A 25,086-nucleotide genomic window follows, 5' to 3' on the forward strand; every position below is an offset into this window, starting at 1 on the left:
GAAAAAGAGGGCAGACCTAATTAGATGACATGAGAAGTAAAGTTCAAATGGATAAATAACACTGATCAGGAAACATGTAGGAGAGAAGAAAACTGATGGAGAAAACTTGTAAGGGACTGGGAAGGAACTGACATGGAAAGACCCAAGGAGAGCCGTTCACCAGAGTGTTTCTTGAAACTAAGCTTACGTAACGTTTACATCGGAGCTGGAAAGTAGAGGCTGAGGCGAGACACGAATGGAAACCCCTCAGAGAAAGCAACGTCTAACAGTGGGAAGAGAAAGGCTTTTGATGCTACTGCTGCTGCTGACACACACACACACACACACACACACTCACATATACGAGGAAGCGCAGACAAATTTCCAGACACTTTTGTTTCATCATGTAAGATCTCATGCCGCCCACGTCAGTGCCCCAAGCTGAGAGCGTTGATACCGGGGAAACGAATGGCCGAGTCGGTTGGATCCCTCTCTTACCTCCCGTTGAAATCACCTCATGCATTTTGATATTTTGGTGTGTGTTGTGGGTCAGTTCTCTCTCTCTCTCTCTCTCTCTCTCTCTCTCTCTCTCTCTCTCTCACTTTATGTTTATCATTTTTTTTCTCTTTCTCTTTTTGCGTGTGTGTGTGTGTGTGTGTGTGTGTGTGTGTGTGTGTGTGTGTGTGTGTGTGTGTGTGTGTGTTTGGCTGCATGACCGAGCCGTGGTTTCTTTTTTCTTCCCTGTAATGCGAGGAATTAAAAAAAAAATCTATTTTTCCCCTCTGAATATTTCCTCGAATAATGAGTAAAAACCCCAACCCGGATCAAGGTGACGCGTGTTTTGTCTTTCTTTCATAAGTACTAAAATGATTATCTTGCGACATGGTTTGCTCTCAGTGATGCCGTTCTGCCTCGCTTGTATAACCATTGCATATCAAATTTCCGTCTTTTTCCTTAGTGCTGGAACGTCCTCTGCTAGATTCATCCGTCTTTTCTCCTATTTTCTGTGCTTATTTTTTATGTGATTGGTTAAAAATAAGTAACATTTCGCTCGCCCATGTATGTGAATCGGGTAACGCAATAGGCTATCGATATCCGCTGTTCTTTTGTCATGCTGTCTGATGCGCTGTTTTCAAAGGTGTCAGGCCTGCGAGTGGTTGCTTTTTATCTATTTGTGCTTGTTTATAATTTATTTTCTACCTTTTTTATTACTTCATCATAGATATAATTGCTTTAAAGTCACCTAAATGTATTACACCGCCGTTTATGGTAACATGTGCGGCTATAATTGATCACTGAGCGAGGCGGCGATCATTGTATCACGTTCCTTGTGTGTTGAGGAGAACTGCTCTGCAACAGGACTTAATGATCCGTGGCCGAACAGGTCTGAGGTACACACACACACACACACACACACACACACACACAGTTTTTGTCAGGCGCGGTTGTCCGTAATGTCTGCACAAAGCCCAGGACCAATACACGTCTCCTCGAGAACAGCTGCGTGTACAACCTCCGCCGTGCCGTGCGTGCTGACAGGTACTTGTGCCGGGAGGACTTGTTCAGGCGATTGTGCTGCAGTGCGCGTTAATATGTGCAGGAGGAAGCAGCAACCCCCACCATCGCTCCTAAGTTTTGGCGTGTGTATACCAGAACGAAGCGGCCATGAAATAAACGCTCGTCGTGGTTTGGGCAGGCATTCCACAGAGCCCCTCCCCGAGGGGCGACGCGGGGAACTGCCACACCTGCGCGGCCCCAGCACCTGATTTTTATCAAGGAACTCGAAAGACACTGAGCCAGTGTTGATAGAGGCTTTGAGTCAATCTGCTTCAATTAGGAGCTCGTAAGTTTTTCGGGAGGGGGTGGCTGAGTGGTCAGCCTACGGACGGGGTGCCCTAGACTCTAGAGGACCCGGGTTCATAAGACTGAAACAGATAATCAGTGGAAATAAACAAGGACTAATGCAAAAAAATCATTTAAATAAAAAAAATCGATTTAAATAAAAAAATCCGATTTAAATCAAACATCGATTTTTATATATTTTTTTTTGAAAAAATCATGATTTATTCCAACCCTTGCCGATCGTAAAAAAATCTTATTTTCAGCCACTACTGCAGGACAAAGGCCTTTCCTATTTTTTTTTCACCTCTCTATTATCGTTCCACTCTGTTTCGACATTAGTTTATAAAATGCGAGAACCGGTTAGACTTGTATAGATGATAGAGGAAGCAAAGTTGATGGGCTGATTGTCCTTGGCGGAGCTTGGGGTGGTCTGCTGGACGGCAGGCAGCGTGTTGGGGTGTGTGTGTGACACGGAAGCACGGGAAGGGAAGGAACAGTAGCACTTGTGTCTTGGCTTTATAGTATTCTTCATCTTGCAAAGATCCACTTGGTTGTTTTGGCACAGCGGACAACCTGAGTGTCGGTCCCTGATTTACGCCGCAATTCCCACCTCAAACCTCCCACCATTATCTTCAAAATGGGGCTTGTCTGCCGTCCGCGGGACGATGAACCCCCGCGACGCCGCGACGCTGTGATGCGGCGCGCGGGGGAAAAGTGGCGGCCCATCTGTGTGTGTGTGTGTGTGTGTGTGTGTGTGAGATTTTCAAGTCTTGATAGTAAAGTATAAACTATTTTTATATTCCAGTCAAATTTCATTTATATATTTATGGATGAGAGAGAGAGAGAGAGAGAGAGAGAGAGAGAGAGAGAGAGAGAGAGAGAGAGAGAGAGAGAGAGAGAGAGAGAGAGAGAGAGAGAGAGAGAGAGAGAGAAGGGAGGGGGACACACCCTGACCGCCTGGAGTGACCTCCCTCAGGGGTGTGGGGATAGACATATCCCTCACCTCACTCACGGGGAAAAGGGATTGGGATAATAATTATCATTCATTCACATACTTCAATATGTAGCTATATATATATATATATATATATATATATATATATATATATATATATATATATATATATATATATATATATATATATATATATACACACACACACACACACACACACACACACACAAATATATAAATATATATATATATATATATATATATATATATATATATATATATATACATATATACATATATACATATACATATACACCCACAGACACCCACCCACACCCACACCCGCATATACGAGCGCGCGAGCGCGCAAAAGTTTCTCATGTTTTCCATCCTGGATGGAAAACATGAGAAACTTCCTAACTGTTTCTCAGGACCGCCCACACCAGGAAAGTTTGTATGGAAACTCAGCTTTGACATTTCGAAGGTGTTAATGAGGCTCGTAAAAGGATCTCTGCCTGTCAGATTATAGCCGCAGGCTGATGGGAGCTGGAATGGCTTTTCTGTGCCTTATGGGAGCCACCGTTCGTAACAGTTCTTCAAAATCAGTGGTTGACCTTCCAAGAAAATTATTAATTAATTAAACCCAGCTCCATTAACTCTCGGCTCCGCCAAAAGTAAGTCATTCTGTATGCTCAACTTTCTATAAACGACCGCACCCATACGCGTTTTCTTGTCTTCTTCTTGCTCTCCAGTGAGTGCAATGATAAATAAAACACAGAGGCCATTGTAGCAATCTCTGCACACACCGACATCCTGAGAACAACCCTGAGATGTGGACAGGAAACATTATTTCCCGAGGGTATTCAAATGTATGCCAGTGGTTTACCGAAACACTTGGGAATTCTAATTATTACTCTATTTTTTTTTTTAGTTAAGCAACCGTGCTAAGTGCTTACTCATGTGATATGATATGTGTACACAAGGATATGTTGACCCTCGGCCTCGGCTCATATGCTATAGTTTGAAGTGTTTTTGACAAACATTTCTGGGAAACACTTGAAAACGTCCAGTCGTCGCCGTAGCTAAGGCACCAGCCATGCAGCCGTCAGGCCTCCCTTCATCTAGTTATCAAATAGTTACGTTCAGGCGATCACTCACTTTTCCATTTGATATGAGGTTCTGAGTGATAAGGAAGTGTAGAATGTTTAAAACAAAGGCGTGAGTAGTTATTATTCAAAGAAAGAGTTTTTTATGAAAGTTTTCTGTGTGTGTTTTGTGGTATTGAAGGTCACCAGGCGTCTCCTACCTTCTCATAAATGAATAGACTAATTTCATCTGAGAAACTTCAATGACGCAGACATTGCAGAAGGCAATTAAGTTTGTTATGTAAATCTTAGGAATGACAGTTGGTTACATATCTGCCCTTTGATATGTGTAAAAACAATTCACGTTGAGTTGTGAAAGTTTGGCCCAGTCCAAGGCAGGAATATAAATCGTGTCATAGTACAGACACGAGTTACTTATTTGAGGTCTAGAATAAGCGAGCTTGTAGCAAAAAACTGTCCAGCATTAGGTGCAGAGAAGGAATCTACGACTCCATCACTGATTTAAAGAGCCGTGTTTTGGTGAGTCCAAATAGCAGGGTTGTGATACAGGCGCAGGAGTCAGTCCATGGGAAATCGAAAACCTCAAGACCTCCGTGACTGAGGCTCATTACCGGAAGAAGGAGTGCTTTGATTTTCATGGTTAATGAGCTGCACAAGAGTTTCTGAATTACGTTGCAGATATTTTTGGTCATATGACTCCAACACACGTACACGCGCACACGCACGCACAAAAAGAGCGCGCGCGAGATAAATATAAAATTTGATATAAATGAAAACGGTAGTGAAGCCTGAAAATTCTAGTATGCAGCGATTTTGAAAAATAGAAAATATATAAATAAGGTAGTTTTGAGAAAGTTAAGGGACTTTGCAAAATTCTAAGTAAAAACAACGAATTAATACATGAAAAGAATATAAAAAATTAAGGAAGTGGTTATCGGAGAGGCAAATGAAGGCAGACACCAGCGGAAGGGGAGAAAGCCAGACGCTCCTCCATTAACTGGTGATCGTGGCGGCGCTGAACACGCCGCGAATGGTGATGAAAAGAGAAACCAGTTCCTGACCAACCCCAACAGCCTCATTCTTGCTGTTTGGGTTCAAGCTTGCGGCTACGAACTCGTGTGTGTGTGTGTGTGTGTGTGTGTGTGTGTGTGTGTGTGTGTGTGTCTAGGGGACAGACGAAGGGCAAAGAAAAAGTGTGCGTGCGTACTTGTGTGTGTGTGTGTGTGTGTGTGTGTGTGTGTGTGTGTGTGCCACGCCGTAGTGCAAGGTTTCCTCCCCGCAGTCAACGTCAGTTTTCCTTTCTTCTGTGCTGACGGAAGTGTTACACGCCACAATTTCTTGAGTGTTTTAAAAAATTTGGCGCTTCTGTTTTCACGGTTACGACATTTACAACTGTGGTGCCGAACAGTCTTCCCTGTCTGAGTGACATGTAATGACCGTAATCTCCTATTCTCATTTCCTCCATTTCGTGGGACTGCAGCGGAAGTTTGCTTGTACTTTAGCGCTCCATGGCAATCACGCGGACGTAACGACCGGCGCCTGCAGGAACGGCGCCCTGTGGATGATTTGTTGGCCGCGTGAGGGTCAGGCGCTGGGTTAATTACAACGTGTTTGGTGCTTGTAATATTACTTTAAATTGCTGTGTTATATTAGTGTTATCATAATTACGCTGTTGGTTATCTGTACTGTTCATGTTTTTAAGCTGTTGCTACTTCTTACAAATTTTGTATGCGATAACAGTAATTGGATATTTTACTAATTTTAAAAAGGATTTCAATATCTTTTAATGTGTGTATTTTTTTTCATACTTGTATGAAGCAAATCACTGTATAGGCTGCTGATTGTGATGCATCAAGTTTTACTTTACTGAAGGAAAAAAATAAATTTTCTTTGTTGAATATAAACTAATTCAGTAGTCGTGAAAATGCATGATAAGGAAGTGTTTTTGGGGTCTGTATTTTAAAAGAAAGGCGCATGCAGGAACGGCGCCCTGTGGATGTCTTTGTTGTCCGTTATTACTGTTGCTTTTACTGTTACAGTCGAACAGTTCTTGTGTATTACGTTTACTAAAACTTTAAAATACCCTGTAATAGTTGGGTGCGACTTTTAGCACTAATTGCTATTACCCCATGCATGGTGTGTGTGTGTGTGTGTGTGTGTGTGTGTGTGTGTGTGTGTGTGTGCGCAGGTGCATGCACGCATTCACCGTGAATCCCTACTTCCTTCCTGCTACCCATAACCGTCAAGAGAAACTCCAGGGGGGGGGGGGTGCGGGAGGGGGTCGGGGAGGGGCGGGCAAGAAAAAAAAATTTGTTACAGTAATACGTAGACTTGACGGCAGGATGAGTTACGTTGACCTGATGTCGCAGTACAGGATTCTCCTTGTCTGCGCACCGTTTTTGTCGCCTCTTTGTCAGTCTTCAGTTATGTCAAGCAGTGTGTCTGTCCAGCCGTGTGAAGGATTTTTTTGTTCGTCTGTGTTTCCATCAACCCTGCTTGTGTTTATTTGTATTTGCATGTATATATCTCTGTCTGTGTATGTATGTTTGTGTGTATAAATCCATCTGTCTATATCTACCATTCTGTGCCTATCTGTACCTTTAACTATCTATCTTTATCTATCTTTATTTAAATTTATCTTTACCCATTCACCTATCTATCTATCTACATCTATACATTTGTTTACCCGCATATTACTATTCTCATAAATGTCTGTATCTGCCCATCTATAAATTGATCTGTGTCTAAAAATTTCAATCCATTCCTCTGTCTATATCATCTTTCTGTCTATATATTTAAGGCTGCTTGTCTGAACCCTTTCACTTTCCACCTTGCCGCAGTTATCCATTTTCTCTGTCCGTCAGAAAACTTGTGTAGAGGCCAGAGTGTGATGTCCCTGGTTTGTAAAGACCCTCGCGTTTCGCTTCTTAATTAAAAGTAGAAGCCAGTTTTGAGCAACGTATCTGGAAGCTTGTCGGGAAAGTGTTCGATTAAAGTTATAGGAAAGAAAACACCGACCTGCTCCTGGATTTGCCGCCCTCGGAGAGCGAAAAAGTTATAGGATGATGAGATGAATGTCCGTGGCAAGTGTGGGAGTACAGTTGGAGTAGTTAATTTTCCCTTCAACTCAACCGTCAGCAAGTTCAGTCCGGGGAGCATCTTGGGGGAGGGCAGGATTAGAGAAATAATCGACGTCTCTGTAAAGAAAATTGGATCTCGCAAACGAATATTATTTTTGGAGTCGACCAGTTGCAGAATAGCTTCCACATATAACAAAAGAAACTAGAACAACATCCGTAGAAGCAGTGATTTAAATTTAAGTTAGTAAATGAATATAAATTGCAGTAGCTATGTTGTGAAAGCTTGACATGAACCAGGAAGAGCTTTGAATCTGACAGAGAGATGGAAAAACAAGAAGACCCGGTTAATAACGTAAAAACAAAAAGTAATAGCGAGGTAGTGAACAAGATATCACTTTCTTCTGTGTGAAAAACCTAACGTGGAAAGTATAATACAAAGGTTTCCAGTATTCAGGGAAGTTGTTGAAGTCTGTGTAGGAGCCAGGAGAAAAAATGTTGGAGCTTGAAAATTGTCTTTGTTGAAGTGGATATAACATTACATATTTACTTTGGATGTTGCGACAAAGAAGAAAAGTCAACGTTTTCTTTCTTCTAGTATTTCAAAGGTGTGGCGAGGGAAATATAATCTGACGTGTTTTGCATCCCATTCAATATTAATCTTAGGCCTGTCAGTGAGCCGCGAGCAAGACTTCAGGAATCTTTACCCCATAGTTTAGACTTTAGAAGGATCGTACAAATATGAAGGAGAATCGTATGTGAAGGCTGCATGTAACGAAGCAGAACTGAATAAAGGACACAAAATTTGATTGTTATTTAAAAATATGGTTGATGATTATAAAGGTAGCATAAGGAGACCGCTGATGGAAATTAACTTACCGGTTTGGTGCGAAGATCAGTGAAAGTGTTGCCAAAAAGGAACGTACGACAGAGAACACACAGTCCGGACACCTGGGATTTGTTGCCTTTAGTGTATTTAGTAACGTCACGAGAGTATTAACGACTCAAGTGAAGAGAGATGACCCACAAGAGTACAAGATCTCCAATAGGGTCCACCGCGTAGCCTGATGCTCGAAACGGATTGAAGAAGGTCGTGAGGTGATAGTGTGCTCGTGTCTGCTTCAGGAGGACAAATTGGAAGACTTGTTGACACTGGAAGCGTGTATCATTAGAACGTAATTTTGCGGGTTAAGGAGTACCTGATGTGAGTGGCGGAGATTAGAAGGTCATGGGGTAACAATGCGGTCGACAATCAGTTTCGTGAGGAAGATTTGAAGGAAGTGGTGGGCAGGTTGTCATTAGAAAGCCATTTGGAACATTCAGGAGTGCCATCGTAAGTTATATTGAAGGGACTCGACACGTAAACGAGAGTTGTAGATGATGTTCCTCTGCAAGACAACACCGAGAAAAAGTAATATGTTATGATAGATACATGCAAGTGGTAACCTGATATACGAATACGATTCCCATATGGTAGTTGTGCTTGATAATATTTACAAGCAAGCGGGACCGTGAAATATGATGCGGTTGAAGAAAAAAAATCGTTATAAGTTGTATGTGGCAAGGGAAATTAAATTCAAAAGCAATGCATTTTTTTTTATAGCAAAGGAGACAGATCAAGGGCTTAAAAAAAAGAAAACAATAATAAAAAAAAGCCCTACAAAACCAACCCATTTTTTTACAGCAAAGGAGACAGATCAAGGGCTTAAAAAAAAGAAAACAATAATTAAAAAAAGCCCTACAAAACCAACCCATTTTTTTACAGCAAAGGTGACAGATCAAGGGCTTAAAAAAAAAAAAAAGCCCGCTACTTAATGCCCCTAAAAAGATTGAGAGAAGAAGAGAGAAGTCAATTTCGGGAAAGGAAATATACAAACAAACTAGCAGGAACATAATACACGAGAGTAACTAAAACAATACACGATGGCGCCACTATAAACACTCGCCTGCATCAGAACGGGCTTGGCCGACCATCAGGCCCCACCGGGAAAAAGCCTTGGGCCGACCATCAGGATCCACCGGGAAGAAACCTACCGGCGCAATAGGCCACGACGTAAAACAACAACAACAACAACAAAAAAAAAAAAGGAGCACCAAGACGAGTTGTACGCAAGGAAACACACCAACCAACGGGGCCGTGAAATACGATTCCCGCGGAAAACCAACATCCGAATGAAAAGAACAAACAGAGGAGAGGAATTCGCCGCGGAAACACCAATATTAAGGGCGGTAACTCAGCTCGGGGCCGCCAGCAAGGGCTAATCATCCGCGCACAAATCACGCCAAACATCTCGGATTAACGTGAAATAGAACCTCGCACGTCATGAAGCTCCGAGTCGTGTCTCATCCCCGCCTCGCCACGTCCCAGACACACCCACCCACCCACCCACCGACGCCATGCTGGGTGACCATTTTTTTTTTTTTTTGTTCTTCACTGGGGTATTTACAGCGCCATTAATTGTCGCTGAACACCCGCCGCTGACAGTAACATTACCGTTGTTTGAAAGTTATTGATTAATTTACATGTCGCATCGTGCACTACATTACACGTCATGGGCATACTACGAAGGCTGGAGAGAGAGAGAGAGAGAGAGAGAGAGAGAGAGAGAGAGAGAGAGAGAGAGAGAGAGAGAGAGAGAGAGAGAGAGGGGGGGGGGAAACGATCGCAACATAAGCGTAGAATGGGAGGGGAGGGGGCAGCGGACATGTGTCGTAGATGTGTACCCATGCTTCGTGGTATTAATCTGCACATTCGTTTTTATTTATTTATTTATTTATTATTTTGTGCTTGTGGTGTTACAGTCAGCGCACAGTTCCTGGACTCGTGGCCGCGGCAACGCTCATTTTTCAGCAGTTAATATCCTCCTGTTGCCCTCTCCACATCCTCGACCACAGTGATCAGTGTTAACCCGTCCGCTGCGATTGGCACGGATTTCGCCTTCACTGGTAGCCTGGTAACACATGCAGTCCCAGGTCTTTCTCTGCCTCTGTGGTGGATAGTGGTGTGTTTCCCATGTGGTATTGGTGTGCTGGATCTCCCCTCCCAAGGTGCAGGACTTTACATTTTTCTTCATTGAATTGTAGCAGCCACTTTTTGTTCCATTCCTGTAGCTTGGTGAGGTCTTCTGGTAGGAAATCCGCAGTCGAGGGGTTAAGTGTACTAGTGATGCTTTTAATATTCTTTTCGGCGCTACCCCGAACACCACAACAGCAGTATAAGCAATCTAGTTACAAACCTTTTCGCATTACTAGGCGATCATAGTTTCGCATAGTTGACGTCTCCGCTCATATATTAATTCTCCTAACTAGAGCAAGATGTGTGTTAATGTGACGGTCCAGTGCCATAGCGATAACTTATAACTCACTTAACACTTTCACGCTCTTCTCTGCACGCTATTTTTGTTAGTCATTTAGATAACAAAGCACAATTTCCACGTCTGTAATTCGTTATAAGCAATGAGTAGCACCTCCACTTTGAAGCCAGAAAGAACAGCACTACGTCAATGAGAAGACAATTCATTCTCTATTTCTTCGTCCCGACCAGTGGCCAGTGTGGGACAGATAAGCTGGCACACCCACTCGTAAGCTGACTACAGGAACAGGACGTTATAGAGAAGTCACTCCCAATATTGTAACTGACCCTGTATGAAAAATGGCGAGAGGAAGGTCATAAACATCGCTCCTGTATGCATGTAGCAGTGTAAAGGTAAACATACCCGTGTGCATGCCTGTCACTCTTTTTAACTGACCACTGTAAGACCCTTGTATACTTGTCCCTGTTTATAAGTGGCCAGTTTAAGACTATATATCCCTGTCCGTGTATTGAGGCGGCCTGGGCAAAGATGTATATGCCTGTCCCTGATACAAGTGACCTGCGCAAGGCTTTATATACCTATCCCTGTAAACAAGTGGCCAATAAAAGGCAATACGCATCCGTCCTCAAAAGGAGCAATTGGAAGGCAAAGCGGTTGATTGTCCGGACCGCAACGGCCTCCCCCTGCGCCTCTCGGTCGGGGGGAGGCGGCTGCTGCCCGGCGCCTGCGGTCTGTGTGGCTTCAGCCGTGGACAAGCCGCGCTGACCACCCGACAGCACCTTGTCAACTAGCAGGTGATTTATACGTTGCCACACCGATTACGTGCGATTTATGTTTCCTGGCGCGGCACAGAGAGAGAGAGAGAGAGAGAGAGAGAGAGAGAGAGAGAGAGAGAGAGAGAGAGAGAGAGAGAGAGAGAGAGAGAGAGAGAGAGAACACTTCAGTAGCTGGTAGTCCTTAGGGTGACATGATAAATAGCACACACACACACACACACACACACACACACACACACACCTGACCATCTCCTTGCTCTTTAAATAAATGACCGTGTGTCGCTTCATCGCGCAGGTGCAGCTGTGGGGGGTCTTGGAAGTGTGGGGGGTGGAGGAGGGATGAGATGGGGAGGGAGTGGGTTAGTCTGATGAGGAGTGGGAGTGATGGGGTAGTTTTAGGATGAGGTGGAATGGGAGGAAGTGGAATAGGGTGGTGGGTAGGAGTGATTTGAGGTCGGTTGAGGATGGAGATGTGGTGGAATTCGATCCGAGTGGAGTGCAGTGTTATGTGTGTCTAAGGAAGGATGAGTAAGTAAGAGAAAGATGAGGTGGAATGGGAGGAAGTGGAATTGGATGGTGGGGAGGAATGGTTTGAGGTCGGTTGAGGATGGGGATGTGATGGAATTCGATGGGAGTGGAGTGCTGTGTTATGTGTGTCTGAGGAAAGATGAGTAAGGGAGACCATAAGAGTGAAAAGGGAAGGGAGTTAACATGATGGGAGCGGGTTACAATGTTAAGAGAGATCCCTAAATATGCAATAATGAAGAAGGGTATGAAAACAGGAAAGGAAACAGAGAATGGAATGAATATAATGAGAGTAAGATACAATGCAATGTGATGTTCTTAAATATGCTTTGAGGAAGGTTGTTTATTTATTTATTTATTTACAGCAAAGGAAGCAAACTAAGACACAAAAATACAAAAATACACAAAAAAAGTCCGCAAGAGGTGAGGGAAAAAAGGGAAAGGAATAGATATGATGGGACTGAGGTTTCAATGTTATAAGATGTACAGTACCTAAATATACAATGAAGTTTATGAGAACAAGATAGAAGAGAGAGAGAGAGAGAGAGAGAGAGAGAGAGAGAGAGAGAGAGAGAGAGAGAGAGAGAGAGAGAGAGAGAGAGAGAGAGAGAGAGAGAGAGAGACGGAAATGGCCTTAACTTTACTCAACTTTACTCATTGCACTCAAATTTACTCATTACATAATACTCATAAAAAAGAGGAGTTAAGTTTGGACGTAGAAGGCTAACAAAGGTCACCGTCTCAAGATTCCATCCCTCTAATGATATGCCGGAACAAACAGGTTAGGTTACTCATTGCCTTATTTTCCTGTCTTTTTTTTATACTCTAGACGTCCTCGAAGTAGTAGTATCAGGTAGCATTAAGAAAATTTCAGACCTCATCCTGATTACAGTTCTTAGAGTTGTCTGTGCAGTGCCATTTTCGGGTTCACTTATTGCTACCCGTTTTCTTCTGCGCCTCCGTTTTCTTCTGCGCCTCCGTTTTCTTCTGTGCCTCCGTTTTCTTCTGCGCCTCCGTTTTCTTCTGCGCCTCCGTTTTCTTCCGTGCCTCCGTTTTCTTCTGCGCCTCCGTTTTCTTCTGCGCCTCCGTTTTCTTCTGCGCCTCCGTTTTCTTCTGCGCCTCCGTTTTCTTCTGTGCCTCCGTTTTCTTCTGCGCCTCCGTTTTCTTCTGCGCCTCCGTTTTCTTCTGCGCCTCCGTTTTCTTCTGTGCCTCCGTTTTCTTCTGCGCCTCCGTTTTCTTCTGCGCCTCCGTTTTCTTCTGCGCCTCCGTTTTCTTCTGTGCCTCCGTTTTCTTCTGCGCCTCCGTTTTCTTCTGTTCCTCCGTTTTCTCCGCCTTCGTATATAGAGAGTAGACGGAGGTGTTTGTCGCTGTGTTCTTCGGCGCTCCGTTCAGGGTCGTTACACTGCACGGTCCGCCATCTCGAGATTAAGAAAAACACAGCCATCTACTGCTACTTCCTCTGCTACCACTTTCCCTTACTCGCCTTCCCCCCCAAACACATCCATCTCTTCCACCACTTCCCCTTTCTCTTCCTCTCCCACTACCACCTAAGTACCCCACCTCCACCTGCTACTTCCTCAGCAATCACTCCTTCCCCTTTTCCTGTCTCTCTCTCTCTCTCTCTCTCTCTCTCTCTCTCTCTCTCTCTCTCTCTCTCTCCTCTTCCCCATTCTAATTCTTCTCCTCCACCGACATGTTATTAATCTCATTCTTCTACTTCCTCTGCTCTTTTTTTTTTTACTACTTTTTTTTTCTTTTTCTGTATCCTCCATTCCTTTTCCTCCTCTTCCTCTTCCGCCTGCTTCTGCTTCTCCTGCTCCTCCTCTTCCAGCTTTATGGCGCATCGTGGTCCTCGAGCGATTGGGGAGTCAGCATCGTATTGTGTCTTGGTTCAGTCCTCGTCCGCATCTGCAGTACCGTATGTCTTTCTGGAGGTGAGAGAGAGAGAGAGAGAGAGAGAGAGAGAGAGAGAGAGAGAGTAGAATCCTCTGCCCCCCCCCCCACACACACAAAAAAAAAAAAAAAATCAGAATATCCGACCAATTTGTGTTCTTTAGTCAGGTGAGAAACGTTTTATGGGCGTTAGTGTTTTTATGGAGACGTTTTTTTCTATTTTTGTCATTGTTATTTTTTTTTTGTATTGAACACTCCTATACCTCCTCTTCCGTCTCCTCTTCCTCTTCCTTTTCCTCCTCCTCCTCCTCCTCCTCCTCCAAACAATTCACTCACACTTCCTCCATCTTCACCCTTCCTCCTAAATGCTTACTCTAATCTTCTCAAGTACTATCTCCCTTCTCCCTTCTCTCCCTCCTCCTCTTCCTCTTCCTCAACATACACCACCTCCTCCTCCTCTTTCTCCTTCCGACACATTCTCAACTTCCCTTCCACACCCTCCGCTCCCGCAGCAAGTCCACCTCCCTTCCTCCAACCCTTCCTTTCCTCTTTCTCACTACTCCCATCCACCCCCTTCCACCCCTCCGAAATAATACTCCTCCCCTCCCCCTCCCCTCCCAACGGCGTGGCATCCCTCCATTCCATCCGTGGCGCTCATAAAGGCGACCCATCCGCAAGGAAAAAGGCTCTAGCAGGGAACCTCGCCCCCCCAGTGACAACTACCCATTAAGGGATATTGCGTCTCAGAAAACTGTTCGCCCGGGAAACTAGGAAGCTCTTATCATGGAAACGCGTCTACCGAAAAATGGCCCCCAAAGAAGAACCCCCCCCCCCCCCCCTGGCCGCGGCGACTTGAGGCTGCCCGTCTGATGCATGTTGGTTTGTTGGGGTCTTCGGTTGTCTCTCTCTGTCGCTGTCTCGCCCGTCTGTCTTTTTCTACCTGTCGCCCTCTCTCTCTGTCTCCGTTTCTCCTGTTCTCAGCTGCTTCTTCATACCAAGTTTCATCTTTTGCCTCCTCTTTTTGTTGTTGTTCTCGGCTATCTCCTCTGTTGCTGTCTCGCCCGTCTCTCTCTTTCTTTCCCTTTTTCCTTCTCTGTGTCTTTCTTTCTCCGGTTCTCAGCTTCATCTTCATTCCTAGTGTCGTCCTCTCCCTCCACCTTTTCTTCCTTCCCTCCCTTTATCCTCTTGCGCTTCTCGTTTGTCAACTATCACTGTCTCGCCGTCTCTCTCTCTCTCTCTCTCCCTCTGCCTCTATCTCCATTTCTCCTTTTCTCAGCTGCATTTCCATTCCTTGTTTCATCTTATCCCTCCTCCTCTTTCTTTAATCCTCTGTTTGTTGTGCTTCTTGGCTGTCTCCTCTGTCCCTGTCTCGCCTGTCTCTCTCTCCCTCTCAGTCTCCCTCCTCCTCTTACGTTTATCCTCCGTTTGTTGTGCTGTCGCTGTCTCGCCCGTCTCTTACTCTCCCCTTTTCCTTCTCTGTCTCTCCGTTTCTCTCAGCTGCATCTCCTTCCTAGTTTCATCTTCTCCCTCCTCCTCCTTTTTCGTTTATCCTCCAGCCACTTTTCCTTCGTCCCTTCCTTGCCTTCATTCCTTCAGCTCAGTCTCCTTCCCGTATCTCCGCCGGCCATCCCTTCCTCCTTCCCTCTTTCTCGTATCTCCCCTGCCCATCCCTCCTTTCGTTTCTCCATTCCTCTCCTCCCCGCCTCCTTTCCATTCGGCGTCACCCCTTCAGTCCTTCTCCCCATCCGCCCGTCCTACCCACTCCCTCCCCGCCGCTGGTGCTCTGGCATGGCGTGGTCACAGAGGGGTGCACAGAAGGAGTCCAGGCGGAGGTGTCAGTGCCTGCAGGGTGGTCCGGGGGAAGGTGAGAGTGAGGTGCGAGCAGGAAGGGCGATGGGCGGGGGGAGAAATGGGGCAGGGAACCGCGGATGAGAGGAGGGGGAGGGCGGCGGAGTAGGAGGGTGAAGGGGAATGGAGAGTCGGGAGTAGCAAGCTGTCATAAGGAGGCGATGGAGGTGTTATATAGGAGTAGAGGACGAGGGAGTGATTATGGAGTGGTATAGAAAGGATTGGCGGAGGAAAGGACCAGATGGAGTAGGTAGTGGAGGAGGAAGGAGCGTTAGTGAGGCTGGGAGAGAGGAGGAGAGACGGAGGAAGGAGGTGGCAGGGGAGGGGCGAGGGGCGGCTGCTGGCTAGGCACGACTACACCCGGCAAGCAGTCTGCATACATACACACACACGCCGCCGCCTGACTTACATACGCGCATCGGTTCATGTATACTTCATGGACATACACTCAGTTGCACACATACATATTCGCCACCTGTTATCTGCCCTCAGGTGGGGTCTCTGTGCCCTGTTGTTTGTTTGTGTGTGTGTGTGTGTGTGTGTGTGTGTGTGTGTGTGTGTGTGTGTGTGTGTGTGTGTGTTTCCCTTGTTTTTTTTTGCCGTGTTTTATCGTCCTTTTTGTCTTTTTTGTCTGTCCTATTAAGCGTGTCTCTTGTATTTGTTTTTGTTTTTTATATTGTAAAGGAAGCTGCTCAAGGGCAAAAAAATAAAGTTACCTAAGTCCATTACAAGATTTCTATTACCATTATTTTTTATCTATAATATTAATGATCGTCTATTACTTACTGGTTTGGAATATATATTAAACCATACTGTTATCTTTTATTTGACTAGAACAATAAAAGTAATACCAATAAACGCCTTGAAATAGAACTCCTGCCTGTGTCTGTCTGTCTATCTATTAGTCTGTTTGTCCGTCTCTCTCTCTCTCTCTCTCTCTCTCTCTCTCTCTCTCTCTCTCTCTGTCCTCCTCCCCGTCCATGCCATCCACCCCCGCCCCTTCCAGCGTGCTCTGTGCAAAACTGATAGGAGGAAGCGTATTGCTATCGCCATGCAATCCCACACTGATGCTCTCTCTGCCTTGCATCCAATCGCACCTCTCGCAGGCCGCCGACGCAGCGCCACAGAAAGAGGTGTCTGGATTCCGAGAAAAGACACGCATTCGTTCTCACATTTATTCACAATATTTTCTAGCCGTATCAGAGAAGGGGAGAGAGAGAGGGAGAGAGAAAAGGAAAGGGAAAGGGGAATAGGAAGGAGAGAGAGAGAGAGAGAGAGAGAGAGAGAGAGAGAGAGTATCATTTTCCCAGTGTGATGTGATATACTAAAGTGAGTGAGCGTGTCAGATGAGAAATGCTTCTGTGTGTGTGTGTGTGTGTGTGTGTGTGTGTGTGTGTGTTGGAGGTCACCTGAGAATATTGCAGGCCAGGTGTTGTAGCGGGCGGTAAGAGACAAGTGTTGCAGGTCAAATGTTGCGAGTAGTGGGCAGTATGTTATGTCTTGCGGGTCGTGTGTTGCGAGTCAGGTATAAAATAAAAAGGTGTAAGTGTATTGTGTGGTTTCAGAGGTAGGAAAGTAGTGAAATTTCGAGTATATAATTGTGATGCATAAAGCAGAGTTTGTTGCATATAGTTACAAAACACTTACATAGTCTGCTCTCCTCCTTACTTTCATCCTCTATCATTACTTTGAATACTTAATTTTTACAGATAAGAAAACTTACGTATATATAACTTAAGTATAACAAACCAAACAAAGACATCACATAATAACAACATAACATGGAGGATAAGAAAACAACTTATTCATGTAACTAAAGTATAAGTCTCTTGAATGTTGAGTTGTAAGTAAAAACATTAAAACGATCATTCAAGGCTGTGTTCCTCGTGCGTCGTGTTATTTTCCCTGCGTCCCCCTCGTCTCCACGCGCAGGTGAAGCGTACGCCCTCGACTTTACCTTTACTTTACCTTCCGCCAAACTGTGAAGGGGATTTGGTAGTGGTAACGACGTATTCCATGTCAGTGCCTTTTGGGAGCTAGATATTTTTTTTATTCTTTTGAGGAAGGTCGAATAAGTCAGGGTCACTTGTTATTCATGATGCAGCGTCGTTGAAATTTGTTTTGCATACTTCGGCTTCACGTTCTTCAGTATGTCGAACTAACGGCCATGCACATTCTCCTTCCCTGGTTCCGCTAAACTGAAGTTCTGAAGTTTTCCCCAGTAGTAGGAAATTCATTAGGAAACTAGGCAGCAAAAACGTTCATAAAGGTAATATCGCTTTGTTATAATTTTTTTAGTGTATTCTTAGTTATGTTTATTTTGTTTTTCCATATTCTTGCTAAAATTATCCCTTAGCACGGCTTAGACTCAGCGGGCATTTTGCTTCGAGTTTGTTATAACGAAAATTACTTCACTCAATCCTTACATGAGTGCTTCTTGACTTACCCGGAGAGCCCTCTTCAAAAATACACGCAGAGAAGCGAAGAATAATGGACGTGGCTGCGAAGAAAGGAGGAAAATAATCTGCATCTTTGTGCGCTGCTGCCCCGGTACATAAATTGATCTCTCTCTCCAAGTCGCTCTACCGTCAGTCCCTTTGCCTCCACAGCCACAGGAGCCCTAAGAGGACGGTCTCGGGGTCTTTGTTGAGTAGAGGTAGTGGAGGTGGTGGTGGCGGGTAATGGTGGTGGTGGTCCGCGTATTAGGTCAGTTTGCGTAATACTCTGCCTCGTGTCCGTCCATTCCCCCGCCGAGAGACTGTCCTTGTCGGTGCTTTACTGCCCTGGAAACAGCTTATAGCAAGGCGCCAGGGACGAAGAGAGAGAGGGAGAGGGAGAGGGAGAGGTGGAGAGAGAGAGAGAGAGAGAGAGAGAGAGAGAGAGAGAGAGAGAGAGAGACTGTACAGTATGAAGAGAGAAAGTGCAGTAGAAATAGTGTAGCAATCTTGGAAGTGACCGTAGGAAGCACTTATATATACCCTAAGTCCACCCCTTTGCGTCCACTCTGTTTTACTTTCATTAATAAATATCAGTATCAATTCGCGTAAGCTTTTCAAACGGCGTATGTGTGCGGCGCGAGAGGCTCCAGCAGAGAGAGCGCTTCACCGGCTGTTTGTGATGCAGCGGGGCAGAGCAGTGTGCCGCGGAGTGCTAGTCGCGCCACAGCACCACCGCCAAAGACTCCCCACTTGGTAGCCACTTAACTGACCACCAGACGGCTAGACGCACACGGCTTGTAGCACTGTCAAGAGGCTTCAGAGTAAGTCGTGAGGGAAAGGCTTGAAACAATACTGGAATAAAGGAAAAGTCTTAAGAACCGCGATACACGTAGAGTATACAGAGCACGTGACAACACAGTGAAGGGTTCGATTATACACGGGAGAGAAACAAGAAGTGGAAAAGGATGCAGGGGAAGAGAAGGAATCAAGAAGAACCGTGACGTACAAAGAGTACCTACAGGGCCTCATGGCAGCAGGGAAGGGGTGGATTGTACACGAGGGAGGAGGCCGGAAAGGGAAGAGGATGCAGAGGAGGAGGAGGAGGAATCAGGATCCTGCATACACCAGGTGGGGCGGTGGCTTCCCCAACCCAACACGGGGAATCGGATGCCTTACTGGTGCTTTATTCTTGGGGGACTTTTGTTGTATAATTTACTTGTCTTATTTTATCAGGTCGTCGTCACTCACTCCCCCAAAATAATCAAGTATATATTTTTCCTACGTCGGACTAATTGAGGAAACTTGGGGGCGATTCCTTCACCACAATATATATTTATTTTTATATTTTTTACCCGCGCATATATTGAGGGAGGTCAGGGTTGAATAGACATCAATATCAACACGAAGAATGCTGCCAAACCGGGCGTGTCACTCAAGGTCATGCATGAGGCCCAAGGGGCGTGCGGGGCGTCCCAGTAGCACCACCACCGCCCGTCAGGTGGGTGGGTGGGTGGGGGTGGGGGGGGAGGCCGCGTTTGGTGAGCGGGAGCGAGTAGCCGCTGTCACTGTTACTGATGCTGATGCTGCCAGTGTTGGTTTTGCTATTATTATTATTATTATTATTATTATTATTATTATTATTATTATTATTATTATTATTATTATTATTATTATTATTATTATTATTATTATTATTATTACTATTATTATCTCATTATTATTGCTATTATTATTTATTACTACTCCTGACAGTCTAAAATAACTTAATCAGTACAGATAAGTAGTGGAGAGCCTCAAAGAGCAATGCTAAACTGATGTCATTTATGATAATTTTGTTTCGTAAAACCCATCAGCAGAAGAATAAATATTGAATTAGTCCCAGGCTCGACCCCTCCACATGTAGTACTAACGAATGCTGCGATAAGCGTGATGGGCGGCGGAGATAGAGGCACGTCATCGCCACCGCCTCCACAACTCTCTTAACCATTAACATTAACCCATCAACGCCGGCTGTTGCTGCGGCAGTAAAAAGCAACAACAAAAATACCGGCCTCAAGTTATTGTCTGGATTTCCTCTTGCGCGCTGCAGGTGGTGGTGGTGTGGGTGTGGGTTTGGGTGTGTGGGTGGCTGTGGGTGTGGGACTGTGGGACTGTGGGACTGTGGGTGTGTGGGTGTGTGGGTGTGTGGGTGTGGGAGAGAGAGAGAGAGAGAGAGAGAGAGAGAGAGAGAGAGAGAGAGAGAAGGGGGGTGGGAAGAAAATGTGTGTGGAAGCAAATGTGATGCAACGTTCCCAAAGATAGATGGATGGAGAGAACAGATTGTGAGTAAGTGGTACTCGGGAGCTGCTTAGTGCGTTGTGGTTGGCCTCTTTGAAGTCTCATTATATCCATCCTTCGTTTTAAAACCTCTTCCTGTTTTCACTCTCCTTTCAGTTCTTGCTTCTCTAGTCTCGATATTGATGGCATCATTATTGTTGTCACGAGTGTCCCTGGTGTAGAGTATACAGGGAACTTGACAGGGCAAGGAAGGAGTCGACTGCACACGGGAAGGGAAGGGACGAGGATCGCCATGCGACAGGTGGGCCAGTTGCTTCATCACCCACCTAAACTCATCGCATTTTTCAAATCTTTTATACAGAATTGGAAACGAAATGATGCATTGCAAATCCCACATTATTTTATTATTATTAAAAAAATACATTGGCATTAATTTTGATTGTACTCTAATTTTCTTCTGTCCTTTTGTTGGGTTGTTTCTGTATGAAACAACTCCGAGTGGAGGAGGCCAAGGGGACACCCCCAGAGCTCGTAACTTGAGCAAGTCGATGTATTCTGCCTTGAGACACTTATTACGATGGGAAGAAGACTTGCCCGGAGAACCCCCCGGGCTCGGCATCGTAGGGTGGGTTAGGCGACGCCCCCTCCTCCGGCGTATGACCTTTGAGTGATTTTGGTCTGCCCTTGTCTTGCCTCCTTTCCTGTAAAAACATAATGATGTGTTGCGAATTATTGTGTAAAATATACTAATCAGTAAACATTATTTGTACATCAATGCAAACACTGATCAGAGAATTAAACGTGTATTTATGATTAAAAAAATCGATATTTACTTATATATATATTTTTTGCCACTCTAAAATTGATCCATAAATGCTAGCAACATCCTCGTATCTTGTAGCTACAAACCAGTTTCGCCCCCCAGTTAAAAACCTTGCATTGTATCCTTGTGTATCTTGGTGTATCCGTGTGTGTGCCCGTCCGCCCGAGACAGCACTGCCAGGGTGCGCGGACAGCTGGAGGCAATAACGCCACGCCCACCTCAGGAGACAAACAACGCGGGCAAAATGTTGCGTTCCACTTACAAGGCGATATTTATAGGTGTTTAGAACCCTGATCCCCCTCGTTGGAGACTCTTCCCTTAAGTCTTTCTTAATGGGGGCGGTGGTGATATTTGTGGTGGTGGTGGTGATGCTGATAGTGGTGATGGTAATGGTGACAGTGGTGATGGTGGTGGTTGTGGTAATGGTGGTGGTAGTGGTGGTGGTGGATAGGCAGGTAGGTAGGTATTGAGAGAGAGAGAAACGCGCACACACACACACACACACACACACACACACACACACGCACACACACACACAAAAGAAAAAAAAAACACGGCGGGCAGCTGGGAACAATAAGTATTCCTAAGCTTTACTCGTATTGCTGTCACTGCCCCCCACTATCGCCCCCAACCCCCCACAACGACCCCCAATACAAGCACACCTCACTCGTACCCCCTTCACCCCAGCCACACCCAGCCCACATCCATCCCAGCTCTCCCCTCACCCCCAACACCCACAACACCCCCACACTCAATACAAGCACATCTCACCCCCGCCCCCCTTCTCCCCAGCCCACACCCACACCCACGCCCCTCTTAAGTCAGTTCCCCACACTCTCACCCATTCCAAAACCACTCCACACCCACCCCAACCCTTCGCTACCCCCAAAACAAGCACATGCCACCCCCACCCCACACCACACCACCCCCCACACACACCCAATGTAAATCAGTCCCCCACACCTACCTTACACCCATTCCCATCCTCTCCCCACCCAACCCTGCATGTCCCTTCCTACCCTACCCCCCCCTCAGACACACCCCACGCCCCCGCCCTTGCTTCAGTGGCACCTTCTCTTAAAGTTCCCAGGTGTAGCGTGTGAAACTGTTGCTTGCCGTGGAAATCGAAGCCCCTGTTCCGGCTGAGATCCCGCAGGCGTAAGGGACACAGACATTACCGCCCCCCCCCCTCCCCCCCCGCGCAGAAGGAAACGTGTATCGGATATCGTGTTTTAAGGGAACGGCGGGGTTGAAATGTATTGCTTCCGCGTTATATATATATTTTTTTTGGTTAGAGGGTTATGGAGTTCAGTGTTTTTTTTTTTTTGGGGGGGGGGTGTTATTTGTGTCAGAAAGCTGCTGGCATTAGATGTTAAGTTGCGAGTTTAAGTTGTAAAAATAAATTGGTATCGTTTTAAGGGACTCCGTATGTTCTGATTACGTGTTTTAGGAGTTTACCCCGGCTTCTATTTTTTACATACCCGTACAGAGAAGGGAAATACTCCACCCGGTTATAATATTTAAGGGAGACGTTCGTTCTTCATTGTGGACTTAATGATAAAGACTGCCGAGGGTCACGAGGTGGTGGTGGTGGTGGGTGGGTGGGTGAGGAGCAGTCCCGTCCCTACTCAGCCCGATCGTTCCCTCCAACTTCACCGTGTTGTTGGACTGAAGTTGCGGCTGTACACTCACCCGCCTTTTACTTCCGACGAACCGGTGAACTTTGAGACAACTGCCTGACCAAGTGGGGACGGAACTGCTCGTCACCACAACTTGAAGACGCTCCCCTGTTCTGGTCCTTCATTTGTATTCATTCCCCTTTGAGTTTCTCCTCTCTGCCTCTCTCCTCCATTGCTCCTTCATATCTGCTTGCCCTCTTCACCATTTTTATTCTCAGCTTCTCGTTATTCCTGTTCGTTTCCCTTTCAGTTTTCCCCTTTAATCCCCCTCCTTCATTGCCCTATCAACCCCACCTCTCTCTCCTTCTCTATTTCCGTCATGCTATATTCCGCCCTTTGTTTTCCTCTCGTCTATATTCCAATTCTCTGCATTCCCTTTTTTCCTCCTTCCTTCATTTCCTTCTCAGCTTCACTTAACCCCTTTTCTAATATTTCCTCTTCCCTTCATGCTATACTCCGCCATTAATTCTCCTCTCTTGTCTCTAATATCTCCCTCTCCTCACCATTCCCTTTTAGCTCCTCTTCTTCCCTCTCCGTCGGTCCTCCCAGGCAACGCTCCTTCATTCCTCCGCCTCGCCAACGTTTCCTGAAGTGAAAATCGTACACCCACGCCGCCGCCAGGCCTGTCAGAGGGAAGGACAGTCAGCTTTCATATTAAAGCTGGAGGATGTCCTAGTGTGCTGGGGGGAAGGGGGAGGAGGAGAAGGAGGAGGAGGAGGAAGCGTCTTAACAGCGGACAGGCGGAGTCGACTCGTTCGTATCAGACCAATGAGAGGGAACCAAGTTGAGAAAATTGTTTTGTTTTTTATTAATTACGCCTCCTCCTCCTCCTCCTCCTCCTCCTCCTCCTCCTCTTCTACTTCCTTTTCCTTTCCTCATTTCTTCCTTCCCTTGCTTGTCGTCAGCAGATGTAAGAAAACCTCTTGTTAGTTTATGTCCAATGTGTGTGTGTGTGTGTGTGTGTGTGTGTGTGTGTCCACCACGCGACTTCACACAGAAATATCGTATAAAAGGAAGACTAATTGTAGCGGATTGCTCGTGTGTTGGTTTAGCGGATGGGGAAAAAAATAGTGACTCCGATGTTTTGGGGATACTGGACTGCAGGACTGGAGAGATGGTGGCCTTGAGGATTGGGAGCAGAATACTGATCTTGATGATAGGAGAAAGTTACCTTCAAGCATCGGTGCAGTGGCCTCGAAGATGGACACAACGGCGGTCTTGTTTATTGGGAGCGCATTGTCCTCGCTAGCTGACAAATGGGTGCCTTCTATTGCTCTAACTCAATGTTGAAGCCTCACCCTTTCATCTCCATCTCTCTTCCATTCTCTATTTCCCTTTCCCTTCATGCTATACTTCTTCCTTTATTCTCCTCTCGTCTCTTCTATCTCCCTTTCCGCAGCACTCCCTTTTTAGCTCCTCTTCCCTCTCCACAGTCGCCCACCACGTGCCAGCCTCAGCCGAAGCCTCCGTTGTGTGGCCGCAGGTTAAGAGAAGCAGCTCGGGTCCGGCAGTGATCGCCACACAAAGGGACTACCGATACACCGATACACCGATAGGCACCAGCTGCTGCCCGCGCCGGCCGCATTTATACAGCATGCAGCTTTTGTGAAACCCGGCGGCACGCACAAAGCCGAGGTGCGTCGCTGATACTCGTGCCGGCAGTGATCGGAGATAGTTGTCGGCGGAAGTATTGCCTGCGTTGCGTGGCGGCCGAAACGCATATTCATAGGAGCGATCGGGTGCGAGGGGAAGTAAACTGGACCGTCCCGACATGCTTTTTTTGTGATGGTATCTTGTCCCTTCTGTTTATTTGCTTTAGTATTTCTGGGGTCGTTATTCGTATCATAGTGACGTCATATTCTTATGATGATTTGAGGCTCAGTTAGAAGGGCATGCTTTATGAATGGGAGCGCAATCAATTTTTTTCCCCGTGAAGTATATTGAATCTAGAGCAGCATTACTGTAGTAATAGATTCTGTATTAGGAGTAGTAGAAATAGTAGTAGTAGTAGTAGTAGCAGTAGTAGTAGTGGGAGGAGTAGGAACATCGTGTCCGTAAAATGTTTAGGCCACTCCTGCTGTAATTAATCGGAAGGAACGCCGTAATGCCATAGCTGGTCATCAACATCATACGCCAGTCACTTCAGTAGATTCTAAGTTACTGTCCAGGAGGCAGACATGGCTTTTTAAACTGTCCCAGATTTAATGGAAAGAAATTATGCCACTCCCTCTTAGGCCTCAATCTACTATTTTTACTTCGCTGCTTTTTAAAACAATAATTAATTTTCCAGCACATTCTCGTGATTCACGTTAAGAAGAAGGGTTCTATTTTGGCCTGCAAAGGAGGTTGTTGTTTAGCACACTCGTTGTGTTCCTGGAAGGCAAAATCTTTGGTGTTTCATGCATATTTGTCTGCTTGGGTCTGAATAATTATACTTTGTTGCTCGACCACGGCTTTACTCATTCCCGGCGTGCGTGCAGGCGTGGGCATCAGGGCGGCGGTGCGTGTGTGGCGGTGAGGGAGGGTGTGTGGAGGTGGAGGAGTAAGTATTATC

This window comes from Eriocheir sinensis, chromosome 27 (genome assembly GCF_024679095.1).
Source record: "Eriocheir sinensis breed Jianghai 21 chromosome 27, ASM2467909v1, whole genome shotgun sequence".
In the NCBI taxonomy this organism is placed as follows: Eukaryota; Metazoa; Arthropoda; class Malacostraca; order Decapoda; family Varunidae; genus Eriocheir; species Eriocheir sinensis.